We start from the raw sequence: 21,690 nt of genomic DNA on the forward strand, positions 1-21,690 counted from the left end.
GGCTCCTTTGCATATATTCAAATGAGCACCCACCAAACCAGGTTCCACGCTCAACGTGATACATTTTTGCTGCTATTATTATACTTGCAAAGAAACCCCAGAAGGCTGGGGCAATCAAAAATTGGAAATACAACTCAGTTTTCTTTCTCTCCACGGAAATCTTTAGTAAAAGGCGAAAGATTTGTACGTTCTGAAGAGAAAACAGAGCATAACCCAATGTAAGGCTATTCTCTCGGGTGGCTCCAGGAGCAGTCGAAACAACTGTGGGTGATCTGAGATTGATTAGCCAGTGATATCTAAAAAAAAAGGTTGGCAGAAGATTCTAGGTTAGGGCTGTAGGCTAAAGCATAAACTCAGTAAATTGCAGATTATAAACACATTTATGAACAGCTGACTCTGTCACAAGAGTCAAACTCACCACACTGGCGGCAGGCTCCTTTGCATATATTCAAATGAGCACCCGCCAAACCAGGTTCCACGCTTAACGTGATACATTTTTGCTGCTATTATTATACTTGCAAAGAAACCCCAGAAGGCTGGGGCAATCAAAAATTGGAAATACAACTCAGTTTTCTTTCTCTCCACGGAAATCTTTAGTAAAAGGCGAAAGATTTGTACATTCTGAAGAGAAAACAGAGCATAACCCAATGTAAGGCTATTCTCTCGGGTGGCTCCAGGAGCAGTCGAAACAACTGTGGGTGATCTGAGATTGATTAGCCAGTGATATCTAAAAAAAAAGGTTGGCAGAAGATTCTAGGTTAGGGCTGTAGGCTAAAGCATAAACTCAGTAAATTGCAGATTATAAACACATTTATGAACAGCTGACTCTGTCACCAGAGTCAAACTTACCACACTGGCGGCAGGCTCCTTTGCATATATTCAAATGAGCACCCGCCAAACCAGGTTCCACGCTCAACGTGATACATTTTTGCTGCTATTATTATACTTGCAAAGAAACCCCAGAAGGCTGGGGCAATCAAAAATTGGAAATACAACTCAGTTTTCTTTCTCTCCACGGAAATCTTTAGTAAAAGGCGAAAGATTTGTACGTTCTGAAGAGAAAACAGAGCATAACCCAATGTAAGGCTATTCTCTCGGGTGGCTCCAGGAGCAGTCGAAACAACTGTGGGTGATCTGAGATTGATTAGCCAGTGATATCTAAAAAAAAAGGTTGGCAGAAGATTCTAGGTTAGGGCTGTAGGCTAAAGCATAAACTCAGTAAATTGCAGATTATAAACACATTTATGAACAGCTGACTCTGTCACCAGAGTCAAACTTACCACACTGGCGGCAGGCTCCTTTGCATATATTCAAATGAGCACCCGCCAAACCAGGTTCCACGCTCAACGTGATACATTTTTGCTGCTATTATTATACTTGCAAAGAAACCCCAGAAGGCTGGGGCAATCAAAAATTGGAAATACAACTCAGTTTTCTTTCTCTCCACGGAAATCTTTAGTAAAAGGCGAAAGATTTGTACGTTCTGAAGAGAAAACAGAGCATAACCCAACGTAAGGATATTCTCTCGGGTGGCTCCAGGAGCAGTCGAAACAACTGTGGGTGATCTGAGATTGATTAGCCAGTGATATCTAAAAAAAAAAAGGTTGGCAGAAGATTCTAGGTTAGGGCTGTAGGCTAAAGCATAAACTCAGTAAATTGCAGATTATAAACACATTTATGAACAGCTGACTCTGTCACAAGAGTCAAACTTACCACACTGGCAGCAGGCTCCTTTGCATATATTCAAATGAGCACCCGCCAAACCAGGTTCCACGCTCAACGTGATACATTTTTGCTGCTATTATTATACTTGCAAAGAAACCCCAGAAGGCTGGGGCAATCAAAAATTGGAAATACAACTCAGTTTTCTTTCTCTCCACGGAAATCTTTAGTAAAAGGCGAAAGATTTGTACGTTCTGAAGAGAAAACAGAGCATAACCCAATGTAAGGCTATTCTCTCGGGTGGCTCCAGGAGCAGTCGAAACAACTGTGGGTGATCTGAGATTGATTAGCCAGTGATATCTAAAAAAAAAGGTTGGCAGAAGATTCTAGGTTAGGGCTGTAGGCTAAAGCATAAACTCAGTAAATTGCAGATTATAAACACATTTATGAACAGCTGACTCTGTCACCAGAGTCAAACTTACCACACTGGCGGCAGGCTCCTTTGCATATATTCAAATGAGCACCCGCCAAACCAGGTTCCACGCTCAACGTGATACATTTTTGCTGCTATTATTATACTTGCAAAGAAACCCCAGAAGGCTGGGGCAATCAAAAATTGGAAATACAACTCAGTTTTCTTTCTCTCCACGGAAATCTTTAGTAAAAGGCGAAAGATTTGTACGTTCTGAAGAGAAAACAGAGCATAACCCAACGTAAGGCTATTCTCTCGGGTGGCTCCAGGAGCAGTCGAACCAACTGTGGGTGATCTGAGATTGATTAGCCAGTGATATCTAAAAAAAAAAAGGTTGGCAGAAGATTCTAGGTTAGGGCTGTAGGCTAAAGCATAAACTCAGTAAATTGCAGATTATAAACACATTTATGAACAGCTGACTCTGTCACCAGAGTCAAACTTACCACACTGGCGGCAGGCTCCTTTGCATATATTCAAATGAGCACCCGCCAAACCAGGTTCCACGCTCAACGTGATACATTTTTGCTGCTATTATTATACTTGCAAAGAAACCCCAGAAGGCTGGGGCAATCAAAAATTGGAAATACAACTCAGTTTTCTTTCTCTCCACGGAAATCTTTAGTAAAAGGCGAAAGATTTGTACGTTCTGAAGAGAAAACAGAGCATAACCCAACGTAAGGCTATTCTCTCGGGTGGCTCCAGGAGCAGTCGAAACAACTGTGGGTGATCTGAGATTGATTAGCCAGTGATATCTAAAAAAAAAAAGGTTGGCAGAAGATTCTAGGTTAGGGCTGTAGGCTAAAGCATAAACTCAGTAAATTGCAGATTATAAACACATTTATGAACAGCTGACTCTGTCACCAGAGTCAAACTTACCACACTGGCGGCAGGCTCCTTTGCATATATTCAAATGAGCACCCGCCAAACCAGGTTCCACGCTCAACGTGATACATTTTTGCTGCTATTATTATACTTGCAAAGAAACCCCAGAAGGCTGGGGCAATCAAAAATTGGAAATACAACTCAGTTTTCTTTCTCTCCACGGAAATCTTTAGTAAAAGGCGAAAGATTTGTACGTTCTGAAGAGAAAACAGAGCATAACCCAACGTAAGGCTATTCTCTCGGGTGGCTCCAGGAGCAGTCGAAACAACTGTGGGTGATCTGAGATTGATTAGCCAGTGATATCTAAAAAAAAAAGGTTGGCAGAAGATTCTAGGTTAGGGCTGTAGGCTAAAGCATAAACTCAGTAAATTGCAGATTATAAACACATTTATGAACAGCTGACTCTGTCACCAGAGTCAAACTTACCACACTGGCGGCAGGCTCCTTTGCATATATTCAAATGAGCACCCGCCAAACCAGGTTCCACGCTCAACGTGATACATTTTTGCTGCTATTATTATACTTGCAAAGAAACCCCAGAAGGCTGGGGCAATCAAAAATTGGAAATACAACTCAGTTTTCTTTCTCTCCACGGAAATCTTTAGTAAAAGGCGAAAGATTTGTACGTTCTGAAGAGAAAACAGAGCATAACCCAATGTAAGGCTATTCTCTCGGGTGGCTCCAGGAGCAGTCGAAACAACTGTGGGTGATCTGAGATTGATTAGCCAGTGATATCTAAAAAAAAAAAGGTTGTCAGAAGATTCTAGGTTAGGGCTGTAGGCTAAAGCATAAACTCAGTAAATTGCAGATTATAAACACATTTATGAACAGCTGACTCTGTCACAAGAGTCAAACTTACCACACTGGCGGCAGGCTCCTTTGCATATATTCAAATGAGCACCCGCCAAACCAGGTTCCACGCTCAACGTGATACATTTTTGCTGCTATTATTATACTTGCAAAGAAACCCCAGAAGGCTGGGGCAATCAAAAATTGGAAATACAACTCAGTTTTCTTTCTCTCCACAGAAATCTTTAGTAAAAGGCGAAAGATTTGTACATTCTGAAGAGAAAACAGAGCATAACGCAATGTAAGGCTATTCTCTCGGGTGGCTCCAGGAGCAGTCGAACCAACTGTGGGTGATCTGAGATTGATTAGCCAGTGATATCTAAAAAAAAAAGGTTGGCAGAAGATTCTAGGTTAGGGCTGTAGGCTAAAGCATAAACTCAGTAAATTGCAGATTATAAACACATTTATGAACAGCTGACTCTGTCACAAGAGTCAAACTTACCACACTGGCGGCTGGCTCCTTTGCATATATTCAAATGAGCACCCGCCAAACCAGGTTCCACGCTCAACGTGATACATTTTTGCTGCTATTATTATACTTGCAAAGAAACCCCAGAAGGCTGGGGCAATCAAAAATTGGAAATACAACTCAGTTTTCTTTCTCTCCACGGAAATCTTTAGTAAAAGGCGAAAGCTTTGTACGTTCTGAAGAGAAAACAGAGCATAACCCAATGTAAGGCTATTCTCTCGGGTGGCTCCAGGAGCAGTCGAAACAACTGTGGGTGATCTGAGATTGATTAGCCAGTGATATCTAAAAAAAAAGGTTGGCAGAAGATTCTAGGTTAGGGCTGTAGGCTAAAGCATAAACTCAGTAAATTGCAGATTATAAACACATTTATGAACAGCTGACTCTGTCACAAGAGTCAAACTTACCACACTGGCGGCAGGCTCATTTGCATATATTCAAATGAGCACCCGCCAAACCAGGTTCCACGCTCAACGTGATACATTTTTGCTGCTATTATTATACTTGCAAAGAAACCCCAGAAGGCTGGGGCAATCAAAAATTGGAAATACAACTCAGTTTTCTTTCTCTCCACGGAAATCTTTAGTAAAAGGCGAAAGATTTGTACGTTCTGAAGAGAAAACAGAGCATAACCCAATGTAAGGCTATTCTCTCGGGTGGCTCCAGGAGCAGTCGAAACAACTGTGGGTGATCTGAGATTGATTAGCCAGTGATATCTAAAAAAAAAGGTTGGCAGAAGATTCTAGGTTAGGGCTGTAGGCTAAAGCATAAACTCAGTAAATTGCAGATTATAAACACATTTATGAACAGCTGACTCTGTCACAAGAGTCAAACTTACCACACTGGCGGCAGGCTCCTTTGCATATATTCAAATGAGCACCCGCCAAACCAGGTTCCACGCTTAACGTGATACATTTTTGCTGCTATTATTATACTTGCAAAGAAACCCCAGAAGGCTGGGGAAATCAAAAATTGGAAATACAACTCAGTTTTCTTTCTCTCCACGGAAATCTTTAGTAAAAGGCGAAAGATTTGTACATTCTGAAGAGAAAACAGAGCATAACCCAATGTAAGGCTATTCTCTCGGGTGGCTCCAGGAGCAGTCGAAACAACTGTGGGTGATCTGAGATTGATTAGCCAGTGATATCTAAAAAAAAAGGTTGGCAGAAGATTCTAGGTTAGGGCTGTAGGCTAAAGCATAAACTCAGTAAATTGCAGATTATAAACACATTTATGAACAGCTGACTCTGTCACAAGAGTCAAACTTACCACACTGGCGGCAGGCTCCTTTGCATATATTCAAATGAGCACCCGCCAAACCAGGTTCCACGCTCAACGTGATACATTTTTGCTGCTATTATTATACTTGCAAAGCAACCCCAGAAGGCTGGGGCAATCAAAAATTGGAAATACAACTCAGTTTTCTTTCTCTCCACGGAAATCTTTAGTAAAAGGCGAAAGATTTGTACGTTCTGAAGAGAAAACAGAGCATAACCCAATGTAAGGCTATTCTCTCGGGTGGCTCCAGGAGCAGTCGAAACAACTGTGGGTGATCTGAGATTGATTAGCCAGTGATATCTAAAAAAAAAGGTTGGCAGAAGATTCTAGGTTAGGGCTGTAGGCTAAAGCATAAACTCAGTAAATTGCAGATTATAAACACATTTATGAACAGCTGACTCTGTCACAAGAGTCAAACTTACCACACTGGCGGCAGGCTCCTTTGCATATATTCAAATGAGCACCCGCCAAACCAGGTTCCACGCTCAACGTGATACATTTTTGCTGCTATTATTATACTTGCAAAGAAACCCCAGAAGGCTGGGGCAATCAAAAATTGGAAATACAACTCAGTTTTCTTTCTCTCCACGGAAATCTTTAGTAAAAGGCGAAAGATTTGTACGTTCTGAAGAGAAAACAGAGCATAACCCAATGTAAGGCTATTCTCTCGGGTGGCTCCAGGAGCAGTCGAAACAACTGTGGGTGATCTGAGATTGATTAGCCAGTGATATCTAAAAAAAAAGGTTGGCAGAAGATTCTAGGTTAGGGCTGTAGGCTAAAGCATAAACTCAGTAAATTGCAGATTATAAACACATTTATGAACAGCTGACTCTGTCACAAGAGTCAAACTTACCACACTGGCGGCAGGCTCCTTTGCATATATTCAAATGAGCACCCGCCAAACCAGGTTCCACGCTCAACGTGATACATTTTTGCTGCTATTATTATACTTGCAAAGAAACCCCAGAAGGCTGGGGCAATCAAAAATTGGAAATACAACTCAGTTTTCTTTCTCTCCACGGAAATCTTTAGTAAAAGGCGAAAGATTTGTACGTTCTGAATAGTGTTGGGCGAACACCTGGATGTTCGGGTTCGGGCCGAACAGGCCGAACATGGGCCAGATGTTCGGCATGTTCGGCCCGAACGCCGAACTCAATGGCAGTCAATGGGACCCCCGAACATGCCCATTTTGGGGGCCCTATGGGGTCGCAGGCATAAGGGGGGAGCATGCCCCGGTCGCGGGGGGGTCGGAAATTCCCCCCACCCCCTCCGCTAGCGCTCCCCCCTCTGCCCGCTTCTCCATACAAAAAGTTTGAAACAAGTTCAATAGTACCTGGCTGGTGGCACTGGCTGGCAGTGGAGTGAGGAGGAGGAGGAGTCCGAGTAGCAGAGTGACGTTGAGGCCGGGCAGCGGGCGGTTCAGCGCTAGTACCCTTGTGGTACTTCCGCCCTTTCTCTGACCTCACGTCCTCTGCGTGATGACGCATACGAGGGTACGCGTGATGCGTACCCTCGTATGCAGAGGACGTGAGGTCAGAGAAAGGGCGGAAGTACCACAAGGGTACTAGCGCTGAACCGCCCGCTGCCCGGCCTCAACGTCACTCTGCTACTCGGACTCCTCCTCACTCCACTGCCAGCCAGTGCCACCAGCCAGGTACTATTGAACTTGTTTAAAACTTTTTGTATGGGGAAGCGGGCAGAAAGGGGAGCGCTAGCGGAGGGGGTGGGGGGAATTTCCGACCCCCCCCCGCGATCGGGGCATGCTCCCCCCTTATGCCTGCGACCCCATAGGGGGCATAGGGGGGCAGTATTCGGCCGAACAGAGCCCTGTTCGGCCGAACAGGGGCCCTGTTCGGCCATGTTCGGCCATGCATTCTGCAGTTCGGGCGAACCCCGAACAGTTTGGCCGAACACCACCAGGTGTTCGGCCGAACTCGAACATCACCCGAACAGGGTGATGTTCTGCAGAACCCGAACAGTGGCGAACACTGTTCGCCCAACACTAGTTCTGAAGAGAAAACACAGCATAACCCAATATAAGGATATTCTCTCGGGTGGCTCCAGGAGCAGTCGAAACAACTGTGGGTGATCTGAGATTGATTAGCCAGTGATATCTAAAAAAAAAAGGTTGGCAGAAGATTCTAGGTTAGGGCTGTAGGCTAAAGCATAAACTCAGTAAATTGCAGATTATAAACACATTTATGAACAGCTGACTCTGTCACAAGAGTCAAACTTACCACACTGGCAGCAGGCTCCTTTGCATATATTCAAATGAGCACCCGCCAAACCAGGTTCCACGCTCAACGTGATACATTTTTGCTGCTATTATTATACTTGCAAAGAAACCCCAGAAGGCTGGGGCAATCAAAAATTGGAAATACAACTCAGTTTTCTTTCTCTCCACGGAAATCTTTAGTAAAAGGCGAAAGATTTGTACGTTCTGAAGAGAAAACAGAGCATAACCCAATGTAAGGCTATTCTCTCGGGTGGCTCCAGGAGCAGTCGAACCAACTGTGGGTGATCTGAGATTGATTAGCCAGTGATATCTAAAAAAAAAAAGGTTGGCAGAAGATTCTAGGTTAGGGCTGTAGGCTAAAGCATAAACTCAGTAAATTGCAGATTATAAACACATTTATGAACAGCTGACTCTGTCACCAGAGTCAAACTTACCACACTGGCGGCAGGCTCCTTTGCATATATTCAAATGAGCACCCGCCAAACCAGGTTCCACGCTCAACGTGATACATTTTTGCTGCTATTATTATACTTGCAAAGAAACCCCAGAAGGCTGGGGCAATCAAAAATTGGAAATACAACTCAGTTTTCTTTCTCTCCACGGAAATCTTTAGTAAAAGGCGAAAGATTTGTACATTCTGAAGAGAAAACAGAGCATAACCCAACGTAAGGCTATTCTCTCGGGTGGCTCCAGGAGCAGTCGAACCAACTGTGGGTGATCTGAGATTGATTAGCCAGTGATATCTAAAAAAAAAAAGGTTGGCAGAAGATTCTAGGTTAGGGCTGTAGGCTAAAGCATAAACTCAGTAAATTGCAGATTATAAACACATTTATGAACAGCTGACTCTGTCACCAGAGTCAAACTTACCACACTGGCGGCAGGCTCCTTTGCATATATTCAAATGAGCACCCGCCAAACCAGGTTCCACGCTCAACGTGATACATTTTTGCTGCTATTATTATACTTGCAAAGAAACCCCAGAAGGCTGGGGCAATCAAAAATTGGAAATACAACTCAGTTTTCTTTCTCTCCACGGAAATCTTTAGTAAAAGGCGAAAGATTTGTACGTTCTGAAGAGAAAACAGAGCATAACCCAACGTAAGGCTATTCTCTCGGGTGGCTCCAGGAGCAGTCGAACCAACTGTGGGTGATCTGAGATTGATTAGCCAGTGATATCTAAAAAAAAAAAGGTTGGCAGAAGATTCTAGGTTAGGGCTGTAGGCTAAAGCATAAACTCAGTAAATTGCAGATTATAAACACATTTATGAACAGCTGACTCTGTCACCAGAGTCAAACTTACCACACTGGCGGCAGGCTCCTTTGCATATATTCAAATGAGCACCCGCCAAACCAGGTTCCACGCTCAACGTGATACATTTTTGCTGCTATTATTATACTTGCAAAGAAACCCCAGAAGGCTGGGGCAATCAAAAATTGGAAATACAACTCAGTTTTCTTTCTCTCCACGGAAATCTTTAGTAAAAGGCAAAAGATTTGTACATTCTGAAGAGAAAACAGAGCATAACCCAATGTAAGGCTATTCTCTCGGGTGGCTCCAGGAGCAGTCGAAACAACTGTGGGTGATCTGAGATTGATTAGCCAGTGATATCTAAAAAAAAAGGTTGGCAGAAGATTCTAGGTTAGGGCTGTAGGCTAAAGCATAAACTCAGTAAATTGCAGATTATAAACACATTTATGAACAGCTGACTCTGTCACAAGAGTCAAACTTACCACACTGGCGGCAGGCTCCTTTGCATATATTCAAATGAGCACCCGCCAAACCAGGTTCCACGCTCAACGTGATACATTTTTGCTGCTATTATTATACTTGCAAAGAAACCCCAGAAGGCTGGGGCAATCAAAAATTGGAAATACAACTCAGTTTTCTTTCTCTCCACGGAAATCTTTAGTAAAAGGCGAAAGATTTGTACGTTCTGAAGAGAAAACACAGCATAACCCAATATAAGGATATTCTCTCGGGTGGCTCCAGGAGCAGTCGAAACAACTGTGGGTGATCTGAGATTGATTAGCCAGTGATATCTAAAAAAAAAAGGTTGGCAGAAGATTCTAGGTTAGGGCTGTAGGCTAAAGCATAAACTCAGTAAATTGCAGATTATAAACACATTTATGAACAGCTGACTCTGTCACAAGAGTCAAACTTACCACACTGGCAGCAGGCTCCTTTGCATATATTCAAATGAGCACCCGCCAAACCAGGTTCCACGCTCAACGTGATACATTTTTGCTGCTATTATTATACTTGCAAAGAAACCCCAGAAGGCTGGGGCAATCAAAAATTGGAAATACAACTCAGTTTTCTTTCTCTCCACGGAAATCTTTAGTAAAAGGCGAAAGATTTGTACGTTCTGAAGAGAAAACAGAGCATAACCCAATGTAAGGCTATTCTCTCGGGTGGCTCCAGGAGCAGTCGAAACAACTGTGGGTGATCTGAGATTGATTAGCCAGTGATATCTAAAAAAAAAGGTTGGCAGAAGATTCTAGGTTAGGGCTGTAGGCTAAAGCATAAACTCAGTAAATTGCAGATTATAAACACATTTATGAACAGCTGACTCTGTCACAAGAGTCAAACTTACCACACTGGCAGCAGGCTCCTTTGCATATATTCAAATGAGCACCCGCCAAACCAGGTTCCACGCTCAACGTGATACATTTTTGCTGCTATTATTATACTTGCAAAGAAACCCCAGAAGGCTGGGGCAATCAAAAATTGGAAATACAACTCAGTTTTCTTTCTCTCCACGGAAATCTTTAGTAAAAGGCGAAAGATTTGTACGTTCTGAAGAGAAAACAGAGCATAACCCAATGTAAGGCTATTCTCTCGGGTGGCTCCAGGAGCAGTCGAAACAACTGTGGGTGATCTGAGATTGATTAGCCAGTGATATCTAAAAAAAAAGGTTGGCAGAAGATTCTAGGTTAGGGCTGTAGGCTAAAGCATAAACTCAGTAAATTGCAGATTATAAACACATTTATGAACAGCTGACTCTGTCACAAGAGTCAAACTTACCACACTGGCGGCAGGCTCATTTGCATATATTCAAATGAGCACCCGCCAAACCAGGTTCCACGCTCAACGTGATACATTTTTGCTGCTATTATTATACTTGCAAAGAAACCCCAGAAGGCTGGGGCAATCAAAAATTGGAAATACAACTCAGTTTTCTTTCTCTCCACGGAAATCTTTAGTAAAAGGCGAAAGATTTGTACGTTCTGAAGAGAAAACAGAGCATAACCCAATGTAAGGCTATTCTCTCGGGTGGCTCCAGGAGCAGTCGAACCAACTGTGGGTGATCTGAGATTGATTAGCCAGTGATATCTAAAAAAAAAAAGGTAGACAGAAGATTCTAGGTTAGGGCTGTAGGCTAAAGCATAAACTCAGTAAATTGCAGATTATAAACACATTTATGAACAGCTGACTCTGTCACCAGAGTCAAACTTACCACACTGGCGGCAGGCTCCTTTGCATATATTCAAATGAGCACCCGCCAAACCAGGTTCCACGCTCAACGTGATACATTTTTGCTGCTATTATTATACTTGCAAAGAAACCCCAGAAGGCTGGGGCAATCAAAAATTGGAAATACAACTCAGTTTTCTTTCTCTCCACGGAAATCTTTAGTAAAAGGCGAAAGATTTGTACGTTCTGAAGAGAAAACAGAGCATAACCCAACGTAAGGCTATTCTCTCGGGTGGCTCCAGGAGCAGTCGAACCAACTGTGGGTGATCTGAGATTGATTAGCCAGTGATATCTAAAAAAAAAAAGGTTGGCAGAAGATTCTAGGTTAGGGCTGTAGGCTAAAGCATAAACTCAGTAAATTGCAGATTATAAACACATTTATGAACAGCTGACTCTGTCACCAGAGTCAAACTTACCACACTGGCGGCAGGCTCCTTTGCATATATTCAAATGAGCACCCGCCAAACCAGGTTCCACGCTCAACGTGATACATTTTTGCTGCTATTATTATACTTGCAAAGAAACCCCAGAAGGCTGGGGCAATCAAAAATTGGAAATACAACTCAGTTTTCTTTCTCTCCACGGAAATCTTTAGTAAAAGGCGAAAGATTTGTACGTTCTGAAGAGAAAACAGAGCATAACCCAACGTAAGGCTATTCTCTCGGGTGGCTCCAGGAGCAGTCGAAACAACTGTGGGTGATCTGAGATTGATTAGCCAGTGATATCTAAAAAAAAAAAGGTTGGCAGAAGATTCTAGGTTAGGGCTGTAGGCTAAAGCATAAACTCAGTAAATTGCAGATTATAAACACATTTATGAACAGCTGACTCTGTCACCAGAGTCAAACTTACCACACTGGCGGCAGGCTCCTTTGCATATATTCAAATGAGCACCCGCCAAACCAGGTTCCACGCTCAACGTGATACATTTTTGCTGCTATTATTATACTTGCAAAGAAACCCCAGAAGGCTGGGGCAATCAAAAATTGGAAATACAACTCAGTTTTCTTTCTCTCCACGGAAATCTTTAGTAAAAGGCGAAAGATTTGTACGTTCTGAAGAGAAAACAGAGCATAACCCAACGTAAGGCTATTCTCTCGGGTGGCTCCAGGAGCAGTCGAACCAACTGTGGGTGATCTGAGATTGATTAGCCAGTGATATCTAAAAAAAAAAAGGTTGGCAGAAGATTCTAGGTTAGGGCTGTAGGCTAAAGCATAAACTCAGTAAATTGCAGATTATAAACACATTTATGAACAGCTGACTCTGTCACCAGAGTCAAACTTACCACACTGGCGGCAGGCTCCTTTGCATATATTCAAATGAGCACCCGCCAAACCAGGTTCCACGCTCAACGTGATACATTTTTGCTGCTATTATTATACTTGCAAAGAAACCCCAGAAGGCTGGGGCAATCAAAAATTGGAAATACAACTCAGTTTTCTTTCTCTCCACGGAAATCTTTAGTAAAAGGCGAAAGATTTGTACGTTCTGAAGAGAAAACAGAGCATAACCCAACGTAAGGCTATTCTCTCGGGTGGCTCCAGGAGCAGTCGAACCAACTGTGGGTGATCTGAGATTGATTAGCCAGTGATATCTAAAAAAAAAAAGGTTGGCAGAAGATTCTAGGTTAGGGCTGTAGGCTAAAGCATAAACTCAGTAAATTGCAGATTATAAACACATTTATGAACAGCTGACTCTGTCACCAGAGTCAAACTTACCACACTGGCGGCAGGCTCCTTTACATATATTCAAATGAGCACCCGCCAAACCAGGTTCCACGCTCAACGTGATACATTTTTGCTGCTATTATTATACTTGCAAAGAAACCCCAGAAGGCTGGGGCAATCAAAAATTGGAAATACAACTCAGTTTTCTTTCTCTCCACGGAAATCTTTAGTAAAAGGCGAAAGATTTGTACGTTCTGAAGAGAAAACAGAGCATAACCCAACGTAAGGCTATTCTCTCGGGTGGCTCCAGGAGCAGTCGAAACAACTGTGGGTGATCTGAGATTGATTAGCCAGTGATATCTAAAAAAAAAAAGGTTGGCAGAAGATTCTAGGTTAGGGCTGTAGGCTAAAGCATAAACTCAGTAAATTGCAGATTATAAACACATTTATGAACAGCTGACTCTGTCACCAGAGTCAAACTTACCACACTGGCGGCAGGCTCCTTTGCATATATTCAAATGAGCACCCGCCAAACCAGGTTCCACGCTCAACGTGATACATTTTTGCTGCTATTATTATACTTGCAAAGAAACCCCAGAAGGCTGGGGCAATCAAAAATTGGAAATACAACTCAGTTTTCTTTCTCTCCACGGAAATCTTTAGTAAAAGGCGAAAGATTTGTACGTTCTGAAGAGAAAACAGAGCATAACCCAACGTAAGGCTATTCTCTCGGGTGGCTCCAGGAGCAGTCGAACCAACTGTGGGTGATCTGAGATTGATTAGCCAGTGATATCTAAAAAAAAAAAGGTTGGCAGAAGATTCTAGGTTAGGGCTGTAGGCTAAAGCATAAACTCAGTAAATTGCAGATTATAAACACATTTATGAACAGCTGACTCTGTCACCAGAGTCAAACTTACCACACTGGCGGCAGGCTCCTTTGCATATATTCAAATGAGCACCCGCCAAACCAGGTTCCACGCTCAACGTGATACATTTTTGCTGCTATTATTATACTTGCAAAGAAACCCCAGAAGGCTGGGGCAATCAAAAATTGGAAATACAACTCAGTTTTCTTTCTCTCCACGGAAATCTTTAGTAAAAGGCGAAAGATTTGTACGTTCTGAAGAGAAAACAGAGCATAACCCAACGTAAGGCTATTCTCTCGGGTGGCTCCAGGAGCAGTCGAAACAACTGTGGGTGATCTGAGATTGATTAGCCAGTGATATCTAAAAAAAAAAAGGTTGGCAGAAGATTCTAGGTTAGGGCTGTAGGCTAAAGCATAAACTCAGTAAATTGCAGATTATAAACACATTTATGAACAGCTGACTCTGTCACCAGAGTCAAACTTACCACACTGGCGGCAGGCTCCTTTGCATATATTCAAATGAGCACCCGCCAAACCAGGTTCCACGCTCAACGTGATACATTTTTGCTGCTATTATTATACTTGCAAAGAAACCCCAGAAGGCTGGGGCAATCAAAAATTGGAAATACAACTCAGTTTTCTTTCTCTCCACGGAAATCTTTAGTAAAAGGCGAAAGATTTGTACGTTCTGAAGAGAAAACAGAGCATAACCCAACGTAAGGCTATTCTCTCGGGTGGCTCCAGGAGCAGTCGAACCAACTGTGGGTGATCTGAGATTGATTAGCCAGTGATATCTAAAAAAAAAAAGGTTGGCAGAAGATTCTAGGTTAGGGCTGTAGGCTAAAGCATAAACTCAGTAAATTGCAGATTATAAACACATTTATGAACAGCTGACTCTGTCACCAGAGTCAAACTTACCACACTGGCGGCAGGCTCCTTTGCATATATTCAAATGAGCACCCGCCAAACCAGGTTCCACGCTCAACGTGATACATTTTTGCTGCTATTATTATACTTGCAAAGAAACCCCAGAAGGCTGGGGCAATCAAAAATTGGAAATACAACTCAGTTTTCTTTCTCTCCACGGAAATCTTTAGTAAAAGGCGAAAGATTTGTACGTTCTGAAGAGAAAACAGAGCATAACCCAACGTAAGGCTATTCTCTCGGGTGGCTCCAGGAGCAGTCGAACCAACTGTGGGTGATCTGAGATTGATTAGCCAGTGATATCTAAAAAAAAAAAGGTTGGCAGAAGATTCTAGGTTAGGGCTGTAGGCTAAAGCATAAACTCAGTAAATTGCAGATTATAAACACATTTATGAACAGCTGACTCTGTCACCAGAGTCAAACTTACCACACTGGCGGCAGGCTCCTTTGCATATATTCAAATGAGCACCCGCCAAACCAGGTTCCACGCTCAACGTGATACATTTTTGCTGCTATTATTATACTTGCAAAGAAACCCCAGAAGGCTGGGGCAATCAAAAATTGGAAATACAACTCAGTTTTCTTTCTCTCCACGGAAATCTTTAGTAAAAGGCGAAAGATTTGTACGTTCTGAAGAGAAAACAGAGCATAACCCAACGTAAGGCTATTCTCTCGGGTGGCTCCAGGAGCAGTCGAAACAACTGTGGGTGATCTGAGATTGATTAGCCAGTGATATCTAAAAAAAAAAAGGTTGGCAGAAGATTCTAGGTTAGGGCTGTAGGCTAAAGCATAAACTCAGTAAATTGCAGATTATAAACACATTTATGAACAGCTGACTCTGTCACCAGAGTCAAACTTACCACACTGGCGGCAGGCTCCTTTGCATATATTCAAATGAGCACCCGCCAAACCAGGTTCCACGCTCAACGTGATACATTTTTGCTGCTATTATTATACTTGCAAAGAAACCCCAGAAGGCTGGGGCAATCAAAAATTGGAAATACAACTCAGTTTTCTTTCTCTCCACGGAAATCTTTAGTAAAAGGCGAAAGATTTGTACGTTCTGAAGAGAAAACAGAGCATAACCCAACGTAAGGCTATTCTCTCGGGTGGCTCCAGGAGCAGTCGAAACAACTGTGGGTGATCTGAGATTGATTAGCCAGTGATATCTAAAAAAAAAAAGGTTGGCAGAAGATTCTAGGTTAGGGCTGTAGGCTAAAGCATAAACTCAGTAAATTGCAGATTATAAACACATTTATGAACAGCTGACTCTGTCACCAGAGTCAAACTTACCACACTGGCGGCAGGCTCCTTTGCATATATTCAAATGAGCACCCGCCAAACCAGGTTCCACGCTCAACGTGATACATTTTTGCTGCTATTATTATACTTGCAAAGAAACCCCAGAAGGCTGGGGCAATCAAAAATTGGAAATACAACTCAGTTTTCTTTCTCTCCACGGAAATCTTTAGTAAAAGGCGAAAGATTTGTACGTTCTGAAGAGAAAACAGAGCATAACCCAACGTAAGGCTATTCTCTCGGGTGGCTCCAGGAGCAGTCGAAACAACTGTGGGTGATCTGAGATTGATTAGCCAGTGATATCTAAAAAAAAAAGGTTGGCAGAAGATTCTAGGTTAGGGCTGTAGGCTAAAGCATAAACTCAGTAAATTGCAGATTATAAACACATTTATGAACAGCTGACTCTGTCACCAGAGTCAAACTTACCACACTGGCGGCAGGCTCCTTTGCATATATTCAAATGAGCACCCGCCAAACCAGGTTCCACGCTCAACGTGATACATTTTTGCTGCTATTATTATACTTGCAAAGAAACCCCAGAAGGCTGGGGCAATCAAAAATTGGAAATACAACTCAGTTTTCTTTCTCTCCACGGAAATCTTTAGTAAAAGGCGAAAGATTTGTACGTTCTGAAGAGAAAACACAGCATAACCCAATATAAGGATATTCTCTCGGGTGGCTCCAGGAGCAGTCGAAACAACTGTGGGTGATCTGAGATTGATTAGCCAGTGATATCTAAAAAAAAAAGGTTGGCAGAAGATTCTAGGTTAGGGCTGTAGGCTAAAGCATAAACTCAGTAAATTGCAGATTATAAACACATTTATGAACAGCTGACTCTGTCACAAGAGTCAAACTTACCACACTGGCAGCAGGCTCCTTTGCATATATTCAAATGAGCACCCGCCAAACCAGGTTCCACGCTCAACGTGATACATTTTTGCTGCTATTATTATACTTGCAAAGAAACCCCAGAAGGCTGGGGCAATCAAAAATTGGAAATACAACTCAGTTTTCTTTCTCTCCACGGAAATCTTTAGTAAAAGGCGAAAGATTTGTACGTTCTGAAGAGAAAACAGAGCATAACCCAATGTAAGGCTATTCTCTCGGGTGGCTCCAGGAGCAGTCGAAACAACTGTGGGTGATCTGAGATTGATTAGCCAGTGATATCTAAAAAAAAAGGTTGGCAGAAGATTCTAGGTTAGGGCTGTAGGCTAAAGCATAAACTCAGTAAATTGCAGATTATAAACACATTTATGAACAGCTGACTCTGTCACAAGAGTCAAACTTACCACACTGGCGGCAGGCTCATTTGCATATATTCAAATGAGCACCCGCCAAACCAGGTTCCACGCTCAACGTGATACATTTTTGCTGCTATTATTATACTTGCAAAGAAACCCCAGAAGGCTGGGGCAATCAAAAAATGGAAATACAACTCAGTTTTCTTTCTCTCCACGGAAATCTTTAGTAAAAGGCGAAAGATTTGTACGTTCTGAAGAGAAAACAGAGCATAACCCAATGTAAGGCTATTCTCTCGGGTGGCTCCAGGAGCAGTCGAACCAACTGTGGGTGATCTGAGATTGATTAGCCAGTGATATCTAAAAAAAAAAAGGTAGACAGAAGATTCTAGGTTAGGGCTGTAGGCTAAAGCATAAACTCAGTAAATTGCAGATTATAAACACATTTATGAACAGCTGACTCTGTCACCAGAGTCAAACTTACCACACTGGCGGCAGGCTCCTTTGCATATATTCAAATGAGCACCCGCCAAACCAGGTTCCACGCTCAACGTGATACATTTTTGCTGCTATTATTATACTTGCAAAGAAACCCCAGAAGGCTGGGGCAATCAAAAATTGGAAATACAATTCAGTTTTCTTTCTCTCCACGGAAATCTTTAGTAAAAGGCGAAAGATTTGTACGTTCTGAAGAGAAAACAGAGCATAACCCAACGTAAGGCTATTCTCTCGGGTGGCTCCAGGAGCAGTCGAACCAACTGTGGGTGATCTGAGATTGATTAGCCAGTGATATCTAAAAAAAAAAAGGTTGGCAGAAGATTCTAGGTTAGGGCTGTAGGCTAAAGCATAAACTCAGTAAATTGCAGATTATAAACACATTTATGAACAGCTGACTCTGTCACCAGAGTCAAACTTACCACACTGGCGGCAGGCTCCTTTGCATATATTCAAATGAGCACCCGCCAAACCAGGTTCCACGCTCAACGTGATACATTTTTGCTGCTATTATTATACTTGCAAAGAAACCCCAGAAGGCTGGGGCAATCAAAAATTGGAAATACAACTCAGTTTTCTTTCTCTCCACGGAAATCTTTAGTAAAAGGCGAAAGATTTGTACGTTCTGAAGAGAAAACAGAGCATAACCCAACGTAAGGCTATTCTCTCGGGTGGCTCCAGGAGCAGTCGAACCAACTGTGGGTGATCTGAGATTGATTAGCCAGTGATATCTAAAAAAAAAAAGGTTGGCAGAAGATTCTAGGTTAGGGCTGTAGGCTAAAGCATAAACTCAGTAAATTGCAGATTATAAACACATTTATGAACAGCTGACTCTGTCACCAGAGTCAAACTTACCACACTGGCGGCAGGCTCCTTTGCATATATTCAAATGAGCACCCGCCAAACCAGGTTCCACGCTCAACGTGATACATTTTTGCTGCTATTATTATACTTGCAAAGAAACCCCAGAAGGCTGGGGCAATCAAAAATTGGAAATACAACTCAGTTTTCTTTCTCTCCACGGAAATCTTTAGTAAAAGGCGAAAGATTTGTACGTTCTGAAGAGAAAACAGAGCATAACCCAACGTAAGGCTATTCTCTCGGGTGGCTCCAGGAGCAGTCGAACCAACTGTGGGTGATCTGAGATTGATTAGCCAGTGATATCTAAAAAAAAAAAGGTTGGCAGAAGATTCTAGGTTAGGGCTGTAGGCTAAAGCATAAACTCAGTAAATTGCAGATTATAAACACATTTATGAACAGCTGACTCTGTCACCAGAGTCAAACTTACCACACTGGCGGCAGGCTCCTTTGCATATATTCAAATGAGCACCCGCCAAACCAGGTTCCACGCTCAACGTGATACATTTTTGCTGCTATTATTATACTTGCAAAGAAACCCCAGAAGGCTGGGGCAATCAAAAATTGGAAATACAACTCAGTTTTCTTTCTCTCCACGGAAATCTTTAGTAAAAGGCGAAAGATTTGTACGTTCTGAAGAGAAAACAGAGCATAACCCAACGTAAGGCTATTCTCTCGGGTGGCTCCAGGAGCAGTCGAACCAACTGTGGGTGATCTGAGATTGATTAGCCAGTGATATCTAAAAAAAAAAAGGTTGGCAGAAGATTCTAGGTTAGGGCTGTAGGCTAAAGCATAAACTCAGTAAATTGCAGATTATAAACACATTTATGAACAGCTGACTCTGTCACCAGAGTCAAACTTACCACACTGGCGGCAGGCTCCTTTGCATATATTCAAATGAGCACCCGCCAAACCAGGTTCCACGCTCAACGTGATACATTTTTGCTGCTATTATTATACTTGCAAAGAAACCCCAGAAGGCTGGGGCAATCAAAAATTGGAAATACAACTCAGTTTTCTTTCTCTCCACGGAAATCTTTAGTAAAAGGCGAAAGATTTGTACGTTCTGAAGAGAAAACAGAGCATAACCCAACGTAAGGCTATTCTCTCGGGTGGCTCCAGGAGCAGTCGAACCAACTGTGGGTGATCTGAGATTGATTAGCCAGTGATATCTAAAAAAAAAAAGGTTGGCAGAAGATTCTAGGTTAGGGCTGTAGGCTAAAGCATAAACTCAGTAAATTGCAGATTATAAACACATTTATGAACAGCTGACTCTGTCACCAGAGTCAAACTTACCACACTGGCGGCAGGCTCCTTTGCATATATTCAAATGAGCACCCGCCAAACCAGGTTCCACGCTCAACGTGATACATTTTTGCTGCTATTATTATACTTGCAAAGAAACCCCAGAAGGCTGGGGCAATCAAAAATTGGAAATACAACTCAGTTTTCTTTCTCTCCACGGAAATCTTTAGTAAAAGGCGAAAGATTTGTACGTTCTGAAGAGAAAACAGAGCATAACCCAACGTAAGGCTATTCTCTCGGGTGGCTCCAGGAGCAGTCGAACCAACTGTGGGTGATCTGAGATTGATTAGCCAGTGATATCTAAAAAAAAAAAGGTTGGCAGAAGATTCTAGGTTAGGGCTGTAGGCTAAAGCATAAACTCAGTAAATTGCAGATTATAAACACATTTATGAACAGCTGACTCTGTCACCAGAGTCAAACTTACCACACTGGCGGCAGGCTCCTTTGCATATATTCAAATGAGCACCCGCCAAACCAGGTTCCACGCTCAACGTGATACATTTTTGCTGCTATTATTATACTTGCAAAGAAACCCCAGAAGGCTGGGGCAATCAAAAATTGGAAATACAACTCAGTTTTCTTTCTCTCCACGGAAATCTTTAGTAAAAGGCGAAAGATTTGTACGTTCTGAAGAGAAAACAGAGCATAACCCAACGTAAGGCTATTCTCTCGGGTGGCTCCAGGAGCAGTCGAACCAACTGTGGGTGATCTGAGATTGATTAGCCAGTGATATCTAAAAAAAAAAAGGTTGGCAGAAGATTCTAGGTTAGGGCTGTAGGCTAAAGCATAAACTCAGTAAATTGCAGATTATAAACACATTTATGAACAGCTGACTCTGTCACCAGAGTCAAACTTACCACACTGGCGGCAGGCTCCTTTGCATATATTCAAATGAGCACCCGCCAAACCAGGTTCCACGCTCAACGTGATACATTTTTGCTGCTATTATTATACTTGCAAAGAAACCCCAGAAGGCTGGGGCAATCAAAAATTGGAAATACAACTCAGTTTTCTTTCTCTCCACGGAAATCTTTAGTAAAAGGCGAAAGATTTGTACGTTCTGAAGAGAAAACAGAGCATAACCCAACGTAAGGTTATTCTCTCGGGTGGCTCCAGGAGCAGTCGAAACAACTGTGGGTGATCTGAGATTGATTAGCCAGTGATATCTAAAAAAAAAAAGGTTGGCAGAAGATTCTAGGTTAGGGCTGTAGGCTAAAGCATAAACTCAGTAAATTGCAGATTATAAACACATTTATGAACAGCTGACTCTGTCACCAGAGTCAAACTTACCACACTGGCGGCAGGCTCCTTTGCATATATTCAAATGAGCACCCGCCAAACCAGGTTCCACGCTCAACGTGATACATTTTTGCTGCTATTATTATACTTGCAAAGAAACCCCAGAAGGCTGGGGCAATCAAAAATTGGAAATACAACTCAGTTTTCTTTCTCTCCACGGAAATCTTTAGTAAAAGGCGAAAGATTTGTACGTTCTGAAGAGAAAACAGAGCATAACCCAACGTAAGGCTATTCTCTCGGGTGGCTCCAGGAGCAGTCGAACCAACTGTGGGTGATCTGAGATTGATTAGCCAGTGATATCTAAAAAAAAAAAGGTTGGCAGAAGATTCTAGGTTAGGGCTGTAGGCTAAAGCATAAACTCAGTAAATTGCAGATTATAAACACATTTATGAACAGCTGACTCTGTCACCAGAGTCAAACTTA

General features: G+C 42.5%; 48 non-coding genes across 48 annotated transcripts; all 48 read right to left on the bottom strand.

Moving 5' to 3' along the window:
• Positions 1-93: 93 nt before the first annotated feature.
• Positions 94-210, bottom strand: LOC137505039 (U5 spliceosomal RNA). The gene has a single exon (XR_011019661.1). It is a non-coding gene; the product is annotated as a U5 spliceosomal RNA (small nuclear RNA).
• A 314-nt stretch (positions 211-524) lies between these two features.
• On the bottom strand, positions 525-641 carry LOC137505317 (U5 spliceosomal RNA). The gene has a single exon (XR_011019937.1). It is a non-coding gene; the product is annotated as a U5 spliceosomal RNA (small nuclear RNA).
• A 314-nt stretch (positions 642-955) lies between these two features.
• LOC137505040 (U5 spliceosomal RNA) lies at positions 956-1,072 on the bottom strand. Its single transcript, XR_011019662.1, has one exon. It is a non-coding gene; the product is annotated as a U5 spliceosomal RNA (small nuclear RNA).
• Positions 1,073-1,386: 314 nt separating this feature from the next.
• Positions 1,387-1,503, bottom strand: LOC137505041 (U5 spliceosomal RNA). Its single transcript, XR_011019663.1, has one exon. It is a non-coding gene; the product is annotated as a U5 spliceosomal RNA (small nuclear RNA).
• A 316-nt stretch (positions 1,504-1,819) lies between these two features.
• Positions 1,820-1,936, bottom strand: LOC137505042 (U5 spliceosomal RNA). The gene has a single exon (XR_011019664.1). It is a non-coding gene; the product is annotated as a U5 spliceosomal RNA (small nuclear RNA).
• A 314-nt stretch (positions 1,937-2,250) lies between these two features.
• LOC137505043 (U5 spliceosomal RNA) lies at positions 2,251-2,367 on the bottom strand. Its single transcript, XR_011019665.1, has one exon. It is a non-coding gene; the product is annotated as a U5 spliceosomal RNA (small nuclear RNA).
• A 316-nt stretch (positions 2,368-2,683) lies between these two features.
• LOC137505044 (U5 spliceosomal RNA) lies at positions 2,684-2,800 on the bottom strand. Its single transcript, XR_011019666.1, has one exon. It is a non-coding gene; the product is annotated as a U5 spliceosomal RNA (small nuclear RNA).
• Positions 2,801-3,116: 316 nt separating this feature from the next.
• Positions 3,117-3,233, bottom strand: LOC137505045 (U5 spliceosomal RNA). The gene has a single exon (XR_011019667.1). It is a non-coding gene; the product is annotated as a U5 spliceosomal RNA (small nuclear RNA).
• Positions 3,234-3,548: 315 nt separating this feature from the next.
• On the bottom strand, positions 3,549-3,665 carry LOC137505046 (U5 spliceosomal RNA). The gene has a single exon (XR_011019668.1). It is a non-coding gene; the product is annotated as a U5 spliceosomal RNA (small nuclear RNA).
• Positions 3,666-3,981: 316 nt separating this feature from the next.
• On the bottom strand, positions 3,982-4,098 carry LOC137505399 (U5 spliceosomal RNA). Its single transcript, XR_011020016.1, has one exon. It is a non-coding gene; the product is annotated as a U5 spliceosomal RNA (small nuclear RNA).
• Positions 4,099-4,413: 315 nt separating this feature from the next.
• On the bottom strand, positions 4,414-4,530 carry LOC137505397 (U5 spliceosomal RNA). The gene has a single exon (XR_011020014.1). It is a non-coding gene; the product is annotated as a U5 spliceosomal RNA (small nuclear RNA).
• A 314-nt stretch (positions 4,531-4,844) lies between these two features.
• On the bottom strand, positions 4,845-4,961 carry LOC137505048 (U5 spliceosomal RNA). Its single transcript, XR_011019670.1, has one exon. It is a non-coding gene; the product is annotated as a U5 spliceosomal RNA (small nuclear RNA).
• A 314-nt stretch (positions 4,962-5,275) lies between these two features.
• On the bottom strand, positions 5,276-5,392 carry LOC137505321 (U5 spliceosomal RNA). Its single transcript, XR_011019940.1, has one exon. It is a non-coding gene; the product is annotated as a U5 spliceosomal RNA (small nuclear RNA).
• Positions 5,393-5,706: 314 nt separating this feature from the next.
• LOC137505049 (U5 spliceosomal RNA) lies at positions 5,707-5,823 on the bottom strand. Its single transcript, XR_011019671.1, has one exon. It is a non-coding gene; the product is annotated as a U5 spliceosomal RNA (small nuclear RNA).
• A 314-nt stretch (positions 5,824-6,137) lies between these two features.
• LOC137505050 (U5 spliceosomal RNA) lies at positions 6,138-6,254 on the bottom strand. Its single transcript, XR_011019672.1, has one exon. It is a non-coding gene; the product is annotated as a U5 spliceosomal RNA (small nuclear RNA).
• Positions 6,255-6,568: 314 nt separating this feature from the next.
• Positions 6,569-6,680, bottom strand: LOC137505441 (U5 spliceosomal RNA). The gene has a single exon (XR_011020056.1). It is a non-coding gene; the product is annotated as a U5 spliceosomal RNA (small nuclear RNA).
• A 1,272-nt stretch (positions 6,681-7,952) lies between these two features.
• LOC137505051 (U5 spliceosomal RNA) lies at positions 7,953-8,069 on the bottom strand. Its single transcript, XR_011019673.1, has one exon. It is a non-coding gene; the product is annotated as a U5 spliceosomal RNA (small nuclear RNA).
• Positions 8,070-8,385: 316 nt separating this feature from the next.
• LOC137505318 (U5 spliceosomal RNA) lies at positions 8,386-8,502 on the bottom strand. Its single transcript, XR_011019938.1, has one exon. It is a non-coding gene; the product is annotated as a U5 spliceosomal RNA (small nuclear RNA).
• Positions 8,503-8,818: 316 nt separating this feature from the next.
• On the bottom strand, positions 8,819-8,935 carry LOC137505052 (U5 spliceosomal RNA). Its single transcript, XR_011019674.1, has one exon. It is a non-coding gene; the product is annotated as a U5 spliceosomal RNA (small nuclear RNA).
• Positions 8,936-9,251: 316 nt separating this feature from the next.
• On the bottom strand, positions 9,252-9,368 carry LOC137505319 (U5 spliceosomal RNA). Its single transcript, XR_011019939.1, has one exon. It is a non-coding gene; the product is annotated as a U5 spliceosomal RNA (small nuclear RNA).
• A 314-nt stretch (positions 9,369-9,682) lies between these two features.
• On the bottom strand, positions 9,683-9,799 carry LOC137505391 (U5 spliceosomal RNA). Its single transcript, XR_011020008.1, has one exon. It is a non-coding gene; the product is annotated as a U5 spliceosomal RNA (small nuclear RNA).
• Positions 9,800-10,114: 315 nt separating this feature from the next.
• Positions 10,115-10,231, bottom strand: LOC137505053 (U5 spliceosomal RNA). The gene has a single exon (XR_011019675.1). It is a non-coding gene; the product is annotated as a U5 spliceosomal RNA (small nuclear RNA).
• Positions 10,232-10,545: 314 nt separating this feature from the next.
• LOC137505054 (U5 spliceosomal RNA) lies at positions 10,546-10,662 on the bottom strand. The gene has a single exon (XR_011019676.1). It is a non-coding gene; the product is annotated as a U5 spliceosomal RNA (small nuclear RNA).
• Positions 10,663-10,976: 314 nt separating this feature from the next.
• LOC137505055 (U5 spliceosomal RNA) lies at positions 10,977-11,093 on the bottom strand. The gene has a single exon (XR_011019677.1). It is a non-coding gene; the product is annotated as a U5 spliceosomal RNA (small nuclear RNA).
• Positions 11,094-11,409: 316 nt separating this feature from the next.
• LOC137505056 (U5 spliceosomal RNA) lies at positions 11,410-11,526 on the bottom strand. The gene has a single exon (XR_011019678.1). It is a non-coding gene; the product is annotated as a U5 spliceosomal RNA (small nuclear RNA).
• A 316-nt stretch (positions 11,527-11,842) lies between these two features.
• Positions 11,843-11,959, bottom strand: LOC137505057 (U5 spliceosomal RNA). Its single transcript, XR_011019679.1, has one exon. It is a non-coding gene; the product is annotated as a U5 spliceosomal RNA (small nuclear RNA).
• A 316-nt stretch (positions 11,960-12,275) lies between these two features.
• On the bottom strand, positions 12,276-12,392 carry LOC137505059 (U5 spliceosomal RNA). Its single transcript, XR_011019681.1, has one exon. It is a non-coding gene; the product is annotated as a U5 spliceosomal RNA (small nuclear RNA).
• A 316-nt stretch (positions 12,393-12,708) lies between these two features.
• Positions 12,709-12,825, bottom strand: LOC137505060 (U5 spliceosomal RNA). Its single transcript, XR_011019682.1, has one exon. It is a non-coding gene; the product is annotated as a U5 spliceosomal RNA (small nuclear RNA).
• Positions 12,826-13,141: 316 nt separating this feature from the next.
• On the bottom strand, positions 13,142-13,258 carry LOC137505061 (U5 spliceosomal RNA). Its single transcript, XR_011019683.1, has one exon. It is a non-coding gene; the product is annotated as a U5 spliceosomal RNA (small nuclear RNA).
• Positions 13,259-13,574: 316 nt separating this feature from the next.
• On the bottom strand, positions 13,575-13,691 carry LOC137505062 (U5 spliceosomal RNA). Its single transcript, XR_011019684.1, has one exon. It is a non-coding gene; the product is annotated as a U5 spliceosomal RNA (small nuclear RNA).
• Positions 13,692-14,007: 316 nt separating this feature from the next.
• On the bottom strand, positions 14,008-14,124 carry LOC137505063 (U5 spliceosomal RNA). The gene has a single exon (XR_011019685.1). It is a non-coding gene; the product is annotated as a U5 spliceosomal RNA (small nuclear RNA).
• Positions 14,125-14,440: 316 nt separating this feature from the next.
• On the bottom strand, positions 14,441-14,557 carry LOC137505064 (U5 spliceosomal RNA). Its single transcript, XR_011019686.1, has one exon. It is a non-coding gene; the product is annotated as a U5 spliceosomal RNA (small nuclear RNA).
• Positions 14,558-14,873: 316 nt separating this feature from the next.
• Positions 14,874-14,990, bottom strand: LOC137505065 (U5 spliceosomal RNA). The gene has a single exon (XR_011019687.1). It is a non-coding gene; the product is annotated as a U5 spliceosomal RNA (small nuclear RNA).
• Positions 14,991-15,306: 316 nt separating this feature from the next.
• Positions 15,307-15,423, bottom strand: LOC137505066 (U5 spliceosomal RNA). Its single transcript, XR_011019688.1, has one exon. It is a non-coding gene; the product is annotated as a U5 spliceosomal RNA (small nuclear RNA).
• Positions 15,424-15,739: 316 nt separating this feature from the next.
• On the bottom strand, positions 15,740-15,856 carry LOC137505067 (U5 spliceosomal RNA). Its single transcript, XR_011019689.1, has one exon. It is a non-coding gene; the product is annotated as a U5 spliceosomal RNA (small nuclear RNA).
• A 316-nt stretch (positions 15,857-16,172) lies between these two features.
• Positions 16,173-16,289, bottom strand: LOC137505068 (U5 spliceosomal RNA). Its single transcript, XR_011019690.1, has one exon. It is a non-coding gene; the product is annotated as a U5 spliceosomal RNA (small nuclear RNA).
• A 315-nt stretch (positions 16,290-16,604) lies between these two features.
• LOC137505392 (U5 spliceosomal RNA) lies at positions 16,605-16,721 on the bottom strand. Its single transcript, XR_011020009.1, has one exon. It is a non-coding gene; the product is annotated as a U5 spliceosomal RNA (small nuclear RNA).
• A 315-nt stretch (positions 16,722-17,036) lies between these two features.
• LOC137505070 (U5 spliceosomal RNA) lies at positions 17,037-17,153 on the bottom strand. The gene has a single exon (XR_011019692.1). It is a non-coding gene; the product is annotated as a U5 spliceosomal RNA (small nuclear RNA).
• A 315-nt stretch (positions 17,154-17,468) lies between these two features.
• Positions 17,469-17,584, bottom strand: LOC137505262 (U5 spliceosomal RNA). Its single transcript, XR_011019883.1, has one exon. It is a non-coding gene; the product is annotated as a U5 spliceosomal RNA (small nuclear RNA).
• Positions 17,585-17,900: 316 nt separating this feature from the next.
• Positions 17,901-18,017, bottom strand: LOC137505361 (U5 spliceosomal RNA). The gene has a single exon (XR_011019979.1). It is a non-coding gene; the product is annotated as a U5 spliceosomal RNA (small nuclear RNA).
• A 316-nt stretch (positions 18,018-18,333) lies between these two features.
• LOC137505071 (U5 spliceosomal RNA) lies at positions 18,334-18,450 on the bottom strand. The gene has a single exon (XR_011019693.1). It is a non-coding gene; the product is annotated as a U5 spliceosomal RNA (small nuclear RNA).
• A 316-nt stretch (positions 18,451-18,766) lies between these two features.
• On the bottom strand, positions 18,767-18,883 carry LOC137505072 (U5 spliceosomal RNA). Its single transcript, XR_011019694.1, has one exon. It is a non-coding gene; the product is annotated as a U5 spliceosomal RNA (small nuclear RNA).
• Positions 18,884-19,199: 316 nt separating this feature from the next.
• LOC137505073 (U5 spliceosomal RNA) lies at positions 19,200-19,316 on the bottom strand. The gene has a single exon (XR_011019695.1). It is a non-coding gene; the product is annotated as a U5 spliceosomal RNA (small nuclear RNA).
• Positions 19,317-19,632: 316 nt separating this feature from the next.
• Positions 19,633-19,749, bottom strand: LOC137505074 (U5 spliceosomal RNA). Its single transcript, XR_011019696.1, has one exon. It is a non-coding gene; the product is annotated as a U5 spliceosomal RNA (small nuclear RNA).
• Positions 19,750-20,065: 316 nt separating this feature from the next.
• Positions 20,066-20,182, bottom strand: LOC137505075 (U5 spliceosomal RNA). The gene has a single exon (XR_011019697.1). It is a non-coding gene; the product is annotated as a U5 spliceosomal RNA (small nuclear RNA).
• A 316-nt stretch (positions 20,183-20,498) lies between these two features.
• On the bottom strand, positions 20,499-20,615 carry LOC137505076 (U5 spliceosomal RNA). The gene has a single exon (XR_011019698.1). It is a non-coding gene; the product is annotated as a U5 spliceosomal RNA (small nuclear RNA).
• A 316-nt stretch (positions 20,616-20,931) lies between these two features.
• LOC137505077 (U5 spliceosomal RNA) lies at positions 20,932-21,048 on the bottom strand. The gene has a single exon (XR_011019699.1). It is a non-coding gene; the product is annotated as a U5 spliceosomal RNA (small nuclear RNA).
• A 316-nt stretch (positions 21,049-21,364) lies between these two features.
• On the bottom strand, positions 21,365-21,481 carry LOC137505078 (U5 spliceosomal RNA). The gene has a single exon (XR_011019700.1). It is a non-coding gene; the product is annotated as a U5 spliceosomal RNA (small nuclear RNA).
• Positions 21,482-21,690: the final 209 nt, after the last annotated feature.

The sequence above is a fragment of the Hyperolius riggenbachi genome, chromosome 4 (genome assembly GCF_040937935.1).
Source record: "Hyperolius riggenbachi isolate aHypRig1 chromosome 4, aHypRig1.pri, whole genome shotgun sequence".
NCBI classification, from domain to species: domain Eukaryota; kingdom Metazoa; phylum Chordata; class Amphibia; order Anura; family Hyperoliidae; genus Hyperolius; species Hyperolius riggenbachi.